Raw genomic sequence first — 14,596 nt, forward strand, 5'->3', positions numbered from 1 at the left:
AAAAAAAAAAAAAGCATGAAAAATTGAAAAAAATGAAATGGAAAAATGAAGAATATACGTTTGAAAAAGAAGAATATTGCTGAAAATTTATGAGAAAATGAAAAAGAATCAGCAATTGATTTTGAGTTGAAGTTACTTCTAAATAAATGAAGTAAGGGGAAATTCTGGTAATACTGAGGAAGCATTCTGTACCTCAATGGGATGTGTTTTTTGATTGGAAATTGAGGGTGTTGGATTACTTGTATTTATTTGTTCCTCTAGTTTGAAGGTTTTATTTAAACTACTTTCCTAAAATATTCCCTACCTTAACCCTAGCCCCATTACAACCTATGGAAAGTCCTTATGATTTGTGTCATGCATGACTCTTGTAGTGGTGATTGAGAAGATATGCAAGCCTATGGTAGAGCAATTTTATAGGAATGAACATGAGTGAAATCTATACCCATCAAACACTTGAGTGATGAGTGATATTCCTGTGAGAGCTTACTTGTTTAGTTCTCTCCTTTTTTGAACAGGGGTGCTAACTTATTAATTGCAGGGTGCTTCAGATTGTTGTTCATGATATGTTATGAGTTTTGGGAATTTCATCTTAATTTACTTCGCAAATAATATTTTTTGCTTGAGGACAAGCAAATATTTTAGTGTGGGGGATTTGATATGCACATTTTACACTCATATTTTAGGTACATTTTTATAATAATTTTGCATTGGTTATTTAATATTATCTAATAATTAGTTCTTTTTATATATAATACAATATATAATATATAATATATAATATATAATATATATATATAATACATACTAATTAATATATATATATATATATATATATATATATATATATATATATATATATTGCGTACAAACTGAACATATATATATATAATATAATATATAATATATAGAATATACTAATATATATAATATAATATATAATATATAGAATATACTAATATATAATATAATATATAATATATAGAATATACTAATATATATAATATAATATATAATATTTTAATTTGTTTGCTTTCCTAACAAAACATATGGTGCAGCAGCAAAAATAAAGTTAATGGGAGCTATTCCAAGGCATTATTACAAGGAGTTTCAACATATGACACAAAAGTAGGAAACAAGTGGTAGGAAATAGTTTAGGTTTATTTTTAGAATGCTATAAATAGTAGAAGTTTCTTATTGTAAAATGTTCATTCTTCCCCTCTCGATTATTCTTTAAAGTTGTTACCAATGTCCATTCGTGGCTAATTTCTTCTAGCTTGGCTTAGTGAATTGATGCCCCGGAATTGATTATGCTGTAAGATTATTTATTTATTTTTATTATATATGTTTCTATGCATTTGAGTATTAAATATTCTGCTAAAATTATTTGAATAGTTGTATCATTTAATTGCTAGGGAGGCATACTAGTTATTTATTTGATATAATTATTTGCTATATTAGATAATGTTGTGCTACAAATTATTCTAATATTCAGTAGCAACTGAGGTTAATTATTGACGGCTTAGTGATAATTGGTCTCGGGTAGAATATTTTCCTAAATTAAATGCAACCGCTTGTGCTTGTGTTATTTAGTTTGTCGGTTTTCCTAGTTCCTATTGCTGCTATTAAATTAAATCTATAGCGCTTGTCTTAGATTATTTAGTAGTTAGGGGTAATTAAACCGCTTGTGCTTTATTTATCTACAACTAAGGGAAAACAGAAATGAAATAATTTCACGACAAATATTCAATTGCATATTAATTACTTTATTAATCAATGATCAGTGTTGAATTTCGGTGGTGGATCTTTACTAACCAAGGTTTCGTATTATAAGTGTTTTCGATATATTATTTTCACTGTTTATTCGTTCGATTCGTTTATTTAATTTCTCTTTTATTTAATATTTATTCTCGATATATTCCAAACCCCCCATCATTTCCTTAAGCACAAAGGTTAAACTAGTTACTCCTCGTGGGATCGACCCTTACTCCCGCTACTACGTTTGTAAGGTTTTAATTTGGAAGCCTACGACAGCTCACCACCATGAACGCGTGTGTGGAAATTCGTGATGGTTTCATCTTCACTCATCCGGAGTTCTTCAAATTCGGACTGTACCAGTTGCAACTTCGATTATTTTACAGACGTCGTGCCTTCGTAAGTTGACTCAAGGGCTTCCCACGCGCCTTTAGCTGAATCATAATCTGCAACTATAGGAAATTGACTTTCATGGATAAGAGAGTAAATAGTATCTAAAGCCTTATCATTATTTCCAGCATTAGTTATTTCAGTTTGGGACCATTCGGTTTTAGGTTTAGTTATTCGCGTTCCATCATCACTGGTACTGGCTTTAGACGGATGAGTCCAACCTGTCACCACGGACCGCCATACTGCATCACCTTGAGCTTTTAGATGTGTACGTGTGCGAGCTTCCCAATAAGCGTAGTTGTCGACGACTAGTCAAAACTATGTTTGTATAAACTTAACAAACGGCGTGAATTTGCAAACATGTTAAATGACCCTGATGAATATTGCTGAGTATTTACCGCACAAAAAATTGCTATTCTTTGAGCTTTTCTTATACAAAAGCTATGCAAGACACTATGCATTTTACAACTCTTAATTTTTCTATCAAAACTCTATTTATCAATTAAGACAAGACTTCTATCAAAAAGCTCCCATAAGTACGTACTCATAAGCTTGACTTTCTAGACCTCATTTCCAAATGGATTCAAAACTCCCTCAATAATCCATAACCTAACAAGTTGTTTAACTCGGATTACATTACACACTGCTGGAAATTATTGAATTTTCGACCACCTGAAAGTGATCTTAAATCAAGTCGAAAGCAAAAAGTGGTCGGAAATAGCAACAAAGGTTTTTCCGGATACCAAAAGTGGTCGGAACAAGGCTTTCGACTTGATTTAAGATCACTTTCAGGTGGTCGGAAATTACATAATTTCCACCAGTGACACTTCGAGAATACGTACTCCAATTAAGATATAGAGAAAGCAAACTTTCAAGTATTGTGGCAATTGATTGTACCTAGGGTGAGAGCGCAACTATCTAGACATCCTAGCAACTCTAATTCATTTTCAACATTCTCCCATCAGTGTCGTATGTTGTTGCATTTAGACAAATGTTGTGCCATTGTAACAATTGACAATAATCCTTCACATTTCTCCAAAACATGGCTCCTAATTTTTTCAAATTTAGGTTCCATATGTTTTTCAATAAAAAGAATACTACAAATTAAAATCAATCCCAACTTTCCTTTGAATCTAGCCAAGCCATGTTAGGGATACATATAATAATCAAATGAAGTATAGGAACCTGATCAAAGTGCGTTGTGGTTAGCACTATACGACTTCCATTACTATCATTAGGAAAACATTATTGGATATGATCCTAAGCTTGATTGTTCCATATGTTATCCTAAGCGTTTGTCTCATGTTGTGTACCCCAAACATAGTAATCCAACCCCGTACATCATACAACTGATGAATCCTCATAGATATATGCTTACAGCTAAAGAGGGCGGTATCTTGCTTAGATTTGAAAGAGAAAAAGAAGAAGAGGGAACGGTCAGATTTCTAAATAGAGGAGGATACGAAGTTGGTTTTATAACAAAACCGGCGTCATATTTTGCAAAAATAATTTTTTTATATATAAAATATATCTACTATCTGAAATTAAAACATAGAAAGAAGTGTCAAATAGGCCCATCTACTATCTCGAAGTGTTCAATTCACCCCCACCATCTAAAACATATGCTAATTGGACACATTTACCACCTAAAATTGTTCGATTAACTTTTTTCGCAGGTTACTCCGGGTTTGCGATGACTTGGCCCGGTTAAGATTAAGTGTCATTGATTACATGGCATGATTACATTGCATTAAAATAATTAAAAATTGTGGCTAATTGAAATTTGCTTCCAATCATCTTCTTCGCGTGAAGAAGTTAACATGGAGAAACCTGAAGATACTCTTCCCCTTATCCCTCACTCTCTCTCTACTTCGACTACCTGCAGACGACTTCCCCTCACTCTCGACCCGCTCCCCTTCCCCGCCAGAACCAAATACTCCGCGAAGCTGAACGTCCCGTGGCGACTCTCGGCGGTGATGTTCGCGAAACACGTGGAAAGGCGGCCCGCCAGTGCCGGCGGAGGCCGGAGGAGCGTGCGAAGATTCAATTTGGTGTGCGGAAGATCGGATTGTAGAGGAATCATAGTTTAAGATCTTGTTTCATGGCTGCAACAAAAGTGTACCACGCAGGATAGAGGACAGGAATCCTAAAATGCGTGTCTGAGCTAGCAGATGTGCGATCTGAGTCGACCAGAAGGCAGAAGCCCAGAATTCCCGTCCGCACCTCTTCCTCTCCTTTCATTTCATCTTCTCTAGAGTCTAGTCTCTACCTCACATCACACCCCACTTCTCGCATGCGCCACCAACCAACCCCACAGTCCAATTGAAGGCCCCGCCCGCCCAGGTTTCAGGAATCTCGAAGCTTTGGAGATGTTGAGTAGTGGAGGAGGTGGTGGAAGAATATTCTGGGTCGAGAGGGCATAACAAAAAGTCAAGGGAATTGTGGTGTTATTCGCTTGGGTATTGTTAGGATCGATACGGTTCACAACACCAAAATACTAGCGGCAATTCGGACCGGGAATAATGAGAATATTTCTAGTGTAAGATTTAAAATAAATCATACACAAAATAAAGGCAATTTGAAGAAGGATTTTCTGTATTGGCAAAAGGATATTACAAATAGGAATTACAAATATAACTCTCTATTCTACTCTCTATATTTTGCTATGCTAATGGGAGAATTCCTGATGGAATGGGATGAGATTGGATGAAGAGGAGTTGCCTATTTATAGCAAACCATCTCCTGCAACTTCATCTTGCTCTTTCTCCTGCTCTTCCGAAATGAGCATCTTGCTCTTTCTCTTGCTCTTCCGAAATGAGCATCTTGCTCTTCAGAGATGAGCATCGTGCTCTTAAGAGATGAGCACCGTGCTCTTAAGAGATGAACATCTTGCTCTTCAGACCAAGTGTTCTTGCTCTTCCGACCAAGTGTTTGCTCCTGCTCCTAACCTCATCAGAAAAAGGTTCTGCCCATTTCCACATTTGACTTTAGTATTTACAGGTATCTATTCAAGAATCTCACTTGAAGAATTACACCAATCTCTACTCTTCTCTTGGCTGGAACTCTCTGGTTAGTTTCGCTGATTTCCTCAACCCGTAAGCTCTATATCTTCTCCATGTTTACACTTCTCCTCATGCCGATTCCGCCGTATCTATTTGCGTTTGCGGTTGGGGAATTAGGGTTCCGGGAGGTCGGGACAAGGACGATGTGCAGTGTGAAGCTGCTAGGGGTTCATTACAAGAAAATTCGCGAATCGCGACGGAATTTTTCCGTCGCGAATGGGCAATATTTCGTCGCGAATTGCGTTTTGCGACGGAATGACGACGGAATTAATTCCGTCGTCTATCGCCTTGTCGTATTCTAATAGACGACGGAATAGTTCCGTTGCAAACTTTGGCAACGGATTTCGCGACGGAATAATTTCGTCGTCATTTTGCGACGGAACATTTCCGTCGCCATTTTCGCAACGGAATGTAATTCCGTCGCCATTTCGCAACGGAATGTATTCGGTCGCAATTTCGATTGCTAAATGGCGACGGAATATAGTCCGTCGCGATTCGCGATTTTTCTTGTAGTGGTTTGAATAGGAGTTATTTTGTTAAGAGGAATAGAATTATGTTAGGGGTTTGATTTAGGTATGTGCAGGTGTGGAAGCTGGGAACACAGATTTAAGAAGTAAATTCCACCTCACCACACAGTCACACACTTTCATTATACTAAAATTACATGTCAGCAATGTGGACTGGCAACCTGGAGGTAACCTGTGAAAAAAGCTAATCGAACAATTTTAGGTGGTAAGTGTGGCCAATTAGCATATGTTTTAGATGATGGGGTGAATTGAACACTTCGAGATAGTAAATGGGCCTATTTGACACTTCTGCCTAAAAAATAAAAAAATATTCATATAATATACGACGTCGGTTGTACAAAAACCGAAATCGTATAGTGAATTCAATTTTTTTTTATTTAATTAAAATAAACTACAACGTCGGTTATTTGCTTTAACCGACATTGTATCTTAAATTATAAAATAAAAAAATTAGGTATACTATACGATGTCGGTTATATATAAAACAGACATCGTATCGTGAATTCAATTTTTTTATTAATTTAAATAATTTAAGACGTCAGTTCATTGTTATAACCGATGCTGAATGGATGAGCGAAGGGTGGCAACAAGCCAACAATAATCCTCCAAATATTGCATAATATATAAGATGAAGATGGTCTGCTTATTTAAATAATATACAACAGTTCACACGAGGATACATCTGTTTCACAATACAAACAAATTATTTCTAAAATTGCAATAAAATCAATTATTACTTTTCGTCTGTACAGTACACATCAAGCATTAGCGTCCTTGCGTCGTCTTCTCTTATTTCCTCTTCATTTCTATATCACTTGATTATGATCTATATGAATAAAATTAAAGAATGCAAAATGGAGAAAACGAAATGAGATTAGAAGGAGAAAATAGTAGCAAACTTTGTAAAGAAAGCTAGCATATTGAATAGAAAATAAATACAAAACTAATAATGAATATCATGTTGTAGCTAGCTTCTGATCTTACCTCAAAAATGTCATTTTCAAAGTCATGTCTAAATTCCTGACTATAGTCTGCAAAACGGGAAGCAAAAGCAACAACAGAAGGAGAACACTGCTCCAACTCAATCGATTTCAAATTTCTCATCATAGGGATATTTTTCAAAGAGAAACAAAATCTTAGAACTAAGCGCTTAAGACATACGAACGAATATTCATGAGCCATCCATTGCTTGAGGTTTTTATCTTCAAGAAGCAAGAACTTTAATTGATAGAATCCTCCTTTAGCTACTTCCCATACTTTCCCATGTAAAGCATTTTCCAACTTCAGCACCTCAAGTTGAGGCAGCATGCCAATTACCGTTAAATCCTTCTTAGAAAGGCTTGTACCATTCAACCTCAACATTTTCAATTGTGAAGGAAACATAGAAGGTTTTGGTAGGGTTACAATGCAGCCAAATGAAACTGAAATTGTTAACTCTCAAGCCGCACCAAATAGTTCAAATCATCCAAAATAATAGGGCTGCCGCAAAATCCAAAAATTTTCAACTTTTTAATGTTTGGAAACTTGCTATACACTTCCGTCCTACAATGAGTTGGACACACCCAAGATAATGTATGTATATTATCTTTAACCAAGCTTGGAGGATCAATTGCATATGAATTGTCAAGTTCAAGATGTTGTAACTGTGGTGACTCCCAAATTGTAGAAGGCAAATGGAGAGTAGGTCCTCTTGGTTGGGAATCTTTACTACTGGAAACAACAAGTGTCTGCAAGTTTCTATTAGCTGACACAATATAATCTAGATCCTTAAACCATTCTTTTACGGATAGGTATCTCAAAAAAATTAAGTATTGTAATTGTGTTGGCATTCTTTTGAAAAATGAAGATGGAGCAAAAACCAAAACTCTTAACAACTTGAAAGGTACAAATATTTCAGCATCTCTCTGAAAGAAGAAAACAGAACGAGGGTTGTTTGTTGTAAGCAACACACAATAGTCAAAACTATGTTTGTATAAACTTAACCAGCGACATGAATTTGCAAACATGTTAAATGATCCTTGTGGATATTGCTGAGTATTTACCGCACAAAAGATGCTATTCTTTTGAGCTTCTCTTACACAAAAGCTATGCATGGCACTATGCATCTTGCAACTCTTAATTTTTCTATAAGAACTCCATTTTTCAATTGAGACAAGACTTCTATCAATAAGCTCCTGTAAGTACTCATAAGCTTGACTTTCTGGACCTTCATTTCCAAATGGATTCAAAATTCCCTCGGCAATCCATAACCTAACAAGCTGTTTGACATGGATGACATTACCTTTTGGGAACACTCCAAAATAGAGAAAGCAAACTTTCAAATATTGTGGCAATCGATTGTACCTAAGCGTGAGTGCCCAGCTATCTAGAAATCCTAACAACTCTAGTTCCTTTCCAACCTTCTTCCATTCTTGTTGTATGTTGTTGCATTTAGACAAACGTTGTGCAACTGTAACAATTGACAATGGTAATCCTTCACATTTCTCCACAACGTGGCTCCTAATTTTTTCAAATTTAGGTGCCATATGTTTTTCAAGAAAAGGATTACTACAAAATAAATCCCAACTTTCCTTTGAATCTAGCAAAGTCATGTTATGGATACAATCAAGTGAAGTGTAGGAACTCTGATCAAAGTGCGTAGTGGTTAGCACTATACGACTTCCATTACTATCATTAGGAAAATATCCTTGGATATCATCCCAAACTCGATTGTTCCATAGGTTATCCAAAACAATAAGATATCTCTTACCTTTCAAGCATTTGGATACCTGCTTAGCTAATAGATCATCAGGAGTTCTTCTCATTTCAGTTTCTTTCGGCTCTGCTAGTGTCAAAAGAAGGTCGTGTAGCGTTTGCCTCATGTTGTACTCCCCATACATAGTAATCCAAGCTCGTACATCAAAGTGCGATGCAACTAATGAATCCTCATAGACACTCGCAGCTAAAGTTGTCTTTCCAATACCATTCATCCCGAGAATTAGGATTACTCTTCGTTGATCGCTATAAAGGAGTTGGTTCTTCACCAGTAAGTAATCATGGCGACGACCCACCATTCTGCCCTCCAGCTTTGGAGGCTGCCGCCACAAGGATGTATCCAACGACCAAGGAACCAGTGCTTGACATTCATTGGCCTCATCATCATCATCATCAGATTCATTGATGATTTTCAGCAAGTCAGCTGCGTTTTCTGCTGCTTCTCGCAAGGTTTGATGGAGTTTCTGTGCAGCTTTTTGTTCATCCTCTCCGTTGTTGGCCAGAAGAAAGTTGCTTAGTTGTATTTCGATGCGGTCTTCGGCATCCAGTGCAAAGTCTCTCATCTGTATCTCCAGATCTCTGATTGCAGTGCCACCCCTTGCCGCAGATTTCTCCTGCAGAAAAGCTTGCAAAGATGAAAGCTTTTCATACAAAGATTCCATTGATATAAACCCTTCATGTAGCTTAATTGTTGCGATCAGAGAAGTCAAAGCAACACAAGCCATCTCTCCCTCTCTCTCAGATCACAACTTTTCTGAATGAATGATTGAGCACAATAATCTTCTCTCTTATTTTCTCTCCAATCGTTCTCTCATTTTATCCTTTTGTTGTAGTTCCTACTTATCCACACTCCCACTATACACATCACCTATTATTTTATTCAATAATAAAAAATATAAATAATGAAATAAAATAATTTTTAAATTATAAAATATAATTTCATAAATTAAAATTTTTGCTTTGCAATCTTCTAGGGAACAAATTAAAATTCAAAACCAAATACAAAATATTAAATATACCAACAATTAATATAATTAAAATTTTAAAAATAAATTAAAAATTAAGAAAATAGAATAACAAATAAAAACTAAAAAAGAAGCAAAAAAATCAAAACAAAACTTAAAAAATCTAAGTAGTAAACAAAGTAGTAAAACGTACAAAATTTCCCAAAAAAAAAAAAAAAGTAAAACAGATGTAGGGTGTTACCAGGTGTTTGGTTCAATACAAATACAAATACCTCCAATTAAGAAGGAACAAGGAAATAGGTAAATTATTCTGTGGACCATAAATATAAGGTACATTTTTAATATACTAAAGTATATTATTTATGTATTGAATATATATTATTTGATAGTATATATAAAAATATACTTTCAGTACTCAAATAATGTTATTTACGTACACAAATAATATATTTTTAATTTATTAAAAATATATTCTTTCTTTATGGTCCATGGTTCATGGTCCATGTAATAATGATGGTAGATATATATGCTCCCATCATCTACTGCCTGTTAACTTGGTATTAGATATATATGGTCCCATCATTTATTGCCCTGTTGACTTGGTATTTGTTTAGTAACGTGCACGCGCGGACAAATAATGGATCTTTACTTGCAATTATTATTGTGTGGACCATGATCCATAAAAGCTATGTAGATCATATTTTGTATAGTGTAAATTAATGTACATTCAGTATAAAAATAATGTATTTTTAGTATATTAAAAATGTGCATTTTATTCAGGAGATGTACATTATTTGTGTACTGAGTATATATTATACTGTATAATGTACATTCAGTACACAAATAATGTATATTTAGTATATTAAAAATGTATGGTCCACAATAATTATTTATTTTAGTGACAATAACTTATGAAGAAAAGGATTGAAAGTACATGTTACATATAGAATCCTATGTAAGAATTTATGTTAGAGGGAGTCTTAGGCTATCATGTGATTTAGTTAGCGCATGGACAGCATAAAAGCTAATTTCGTAGCATTAGCCTAATTGATTGGACTGATTACCTTTTTTTTTTTTTTTTTTTTAATAAAATATCTAATATTATATCTCAAAATCAAGAGTCTACAAGTATACGCCATAGCCCCAAAAGTGGACTATGGCCCAAAAAAGTCTTTGGCCTTTTCGGCCATAACAAAGCAACAAAACGAACTCAATATATACAAGAGGTGGCCCGAAAGTGACCACCCCTAACTAGAAGCTCCCAGCTCATTAAATGAGCAAATATGCAATCTAAGGCTAACAAGCTCATGACTAAAAAGGATTTAAAGGTAGAATCTAGCCTTAAAGCCCCAATCCTCTCCAAATCAACCACAACCACAACCAAAAAGGGATTGGACTGATTACCTTGAAATTTTACTTTTACGATAATATAAGATTATTGCTATAAGAGGTGATGAGGATCGTACCCCTTGTGGACAGAGTGTAAAGGTAAGAGGTATAAATCTAGAAACTAATGAGACGACTAGCGATTTACCTCATCTAGTGACTTTTAAGTAAAAGTTCAAGAGACTTAAAATTAATTTAACGTAAGTTGAAAATTTTAATGTATGTATAAAAAAATCACATAAAAGAGACATCGTTGAAACCGTCTAGCATTTCATCGTACGTGTGTCGAGAGCTTTCCCTAACCTAAGGGCATCCCCATTAAGGGAGTTGTGCACAAGTTTTAAGAAATAAAAGATGAGTTGGAAGAAAGAGAATGAAGAGAGAAGATATTAGTGTGTTCAATTAAGTGTGGAGATTTTGCATAGATGATGGGTTCCATTGTGGGGAAGAGAGCTGCGCCTCATGCATGTGAGGCACAACTCTCGCCTGGGCGCGTAAATGTTTTTTTCTTTTTAGTTTTTGATTTTGTTTTTGATTTTTCCTTTTCTTTTTTCCCTCTTCACCCATTTCACTAAGTGGTCGGAAACTTTTTCAACTGCTTTCACAAGAACCCGCAACATTTGAAAAGATTTTGATTAATTTATAAATAATTGACACCTATCATTAAAAAAATATTACGGAGTATTAAATTAATGAAGATCATAAAAAGCAAGAGGGTAGAACAAAACTCCAATCTCCTGAATCAGACTGGGAACCCGCAACTTTCACAAGAATATGAGCTATAAAATTCACCGATCACGAAACATGCTTCACAACCACATTCCCAATAGTAGTAATAATGATACCTAGACAATTGTTCAGAATGATACAAACATAAGAAAGATCGGAGGCTGCTGTATGAATATTATGACAAAGATTTAAACGGAATATTTAATTTAATTTGGACCATACTAAAGAAGAAGTCAATAAGACTAGCTCAATGGGAGACCACAACTTATGAAAAAAGGATTGTAAGTGTTACATATAGAATCCTATCTAAGAATTTATGTTAGAGGGAGTCTTAGGCTATCACGTGATTTAGTTAGCGACAGTGTGGGAGCAATCTCTCAAAGTGAGGGGCTGCTCCCTCAAAGTGAGGGGGCTCCTTGTGCGCAGTAAGTGAGGGGGGCTCCTTGTGCGCAGTAGCATCTGTAGTTTAGTATCTGTGTTCAATTGAGGCTACACTCACGTTTGTAAAAAAAGTTCATCTTCAACTTCATCCACAAACTTTTTAAGGTAAATATTTTTGGCCTTCTAGTTGATTATCCTACATTTTGATTGTAGATTTAGGAGAGCTTATCCCACATTTTGATTGCGGAGCAAAAACTTAATTTGAAGAAATATGTGCGCAGACTGCTTAAAGGAATCACAAATTGCTTTAAATTGGAGTACAAAACTTAAATTTCAGTTTTACCTTTCATTTTAACACCAACTTAACGTCAAAGCTAATAAAGGACCACTTTGGCTTAAAATTCAAAAGTCGGAGGACCATTTTGGGAATTAACTCGTAAAATATTTAATACTTTTATCTTTAAATATATTCTTCACGCCAAATAAAATTTTATAGCCCATCAGGATTCAGGACTAAGAAATCAAGCAATTTAAATAAAAAAATAGTCAAAGATTTAAAATTTACGATAAGAAATTGCGTTTATGAAAATTTTTTGGTATTCAAAAAAGAGTCTATTAATATTACCGACTAACAGCAACGATTGTTGAACAATTGAACGGTTAGATTGGCAGATGAGTAGCTAGATTTGGTTAATCGTTGACAAAAAATCATGAGTGTCCAAAAATTTTCTGTCAATCAGGACCATCATTGCCAATAAGCGAATGGCAGATGGTTATGTCAACAACTTGTATCATGGACCAAGGTCCACGTAGCATTATGGATCATCAATCGAAATGACGAGGTACAAACAAAATTCATACTCGTAAAGTACAGAATTTCATAATACAAGATACAAAATTTCATAACATAAGACACAATTACTAATTTGATGGAAGAGGTCAGGGAAAAGAAAATGCTCCGCAAAATACTCGCAAGAGGGAGTTGAGGGAACGTGGGGTGGTGGAGGTGGTGTGCAGGCGGTTTCTGACGGTTCACCAGCGGCTCCGGCGCGCTTTCGGGCCGCTACAGTGGTTTTAAGGTGGTGGTGTCTTCTTCTCGTCCATGTGGCGTGTGATATCCTGGGCTGTTAGAATAGCTAAGGCGGTGCGTTTGTTTTGTGTGTTGTGATCTTATTAGACTATGTCTTCTTCCTCTCGATCCATTGAGGATGCATGTGCATCAATGACGCTCGAGGACGAGGCGACTGGTGGTGTGGAGTTTGGAGCGGATGAGGTGGTTAACGAAGTCCAGAACCTGGAGTTTGCAGCGGTGGGCAGGCTGCTTACCGATCGACCTCTCAAATTTCCAGTTGTGCGGGACACGTTGGCCGGCGTGTGGAGACCGGGCAAAGGGGTTGCCATCAGGGAGCTGAAATATAACCTGTTTTTATTCCAGTTTTTCCATGCGGTTGATCTGCGGAGAGTGTTGGAGGACGGCCTGTGGGCTTTCGAGCAAAACATGTTGCTGCTGAAGTAGGTGGCGGAGAACCAGTCACCGGAAGCGGTGGAGCTCAACGTCGCTGAGTTCTGGGTGCAGGTGCATGACCTGCCCCTGGGATTTATGAGTGCACGGGTGGCTGAGGCCGTGGGAAACTATGTAGGGCGGTTTGTAAAGGCAGATCAAAACAATTTCGTGGGTTCCTGGAAATCCTTCATGTGGGTAAGGGTGGAGGTGGAGGTTGCGAAATCTCTGAAGCGTAAGATGCGGATGAAGAGACAGGGGGGCGAGTGGTTTTGGGTGCAATTTCGCTATGAGAGGCTCCCAATGTTTTGTTTCATTTTGTGGGGTCTTGGGGCATTCTGATATATTTTGTGCTCGTCATTTCGAGGAAGGTGGGGTGGCGGAGGAGAGGGCGTACAGGTCGTGGCTCCGGGCCTAGGGGAGGCGATGGCCGACGACGTCTAGACAGCGGTGGCTGGTCAATTGCGGCCCTTCAGCCCCAGGACAGGCGGTGATCATGGCAGATAGTGGGCAGGTAGGGGACGACAATGGGAATGCGGATACTGATGTTCGCATGGTGAGTGCACGCGAGAGTGATGGAGAGTATGATGGGGCGAGTCAAGGGGTGGTGATCTTGGAGCAGAAGAGGCGTAGGTTAGATGAGAGGGTTGAGGGAGAGGTGGCTCACGATCAGGTGGGGCAAATTGAAGGACATCTTTTGCTACCAACCAACGGCTTTCAGGCGGGTGCTGCGGTGCAGGCCCGCCAGGCGCAATGAGTATCCTGGCATGGAATTGTCGGGGGCTTGGCAACCCCGCGGCAATTCGTGTGTTGCTGGATATTGTCCAACGGAAGAGGCCGAAGGTGGTTTTTTGGTGCAAGACGTTATGTGGTCGAGAGAAATTGGAGATAGTAAGGAGGCAGATAGGTTTTGAAAGCTGATTAGGGGTTGATAGCATGGGGCGAGGTGGGGGTGTAGCATTGCTGTGGAATACTGCGGTGGAAGTTGATGTGCTTGGGTACTCTTTAACATTCATTGATGCTCGAGTTCGGTACGAGGGAGGAAGTGAATGGTGGCGGTTTACGGGTTTCTATGGGTATCCTGAGTGGACAAGACGGAGGGAATCTTGGGCGCTACTACGACGTTTGTCTGAGCTATATACTATGCCA

General features: G+C 37.2%; 1 pseudogene; it reads right to left on the minus strand.

The window, feature by feature from the left end:
• Nucleotides 1-6,417: 6,417 nt before the first annotated feature.
• On the minus strand, nucleotides 6,418-9,147 carry LOC109166253 (annotated as a pseudogene).
• Nucleotides 9,148-14,596: the final 5,449 nt, after the last annotated feature.

Source organism: Ipomoea nil, unplaced genomic scaffold (assembly GCF_001879475.1).
Source record: "Ipomoea nil cultivar Tokyo-kokei standard unplaced genomic scaffold, Asagao_1.1 scaffold3087, whole genome shotgun sequence".
Classification (NCBI taxonomy): domain Eukaryota; kingdom Viridiplantae; phylum Streptophyta; class Magnoliopsida; order Solanales; family Convolvulaceae; genus Ipomoea; species Ipomoea nil.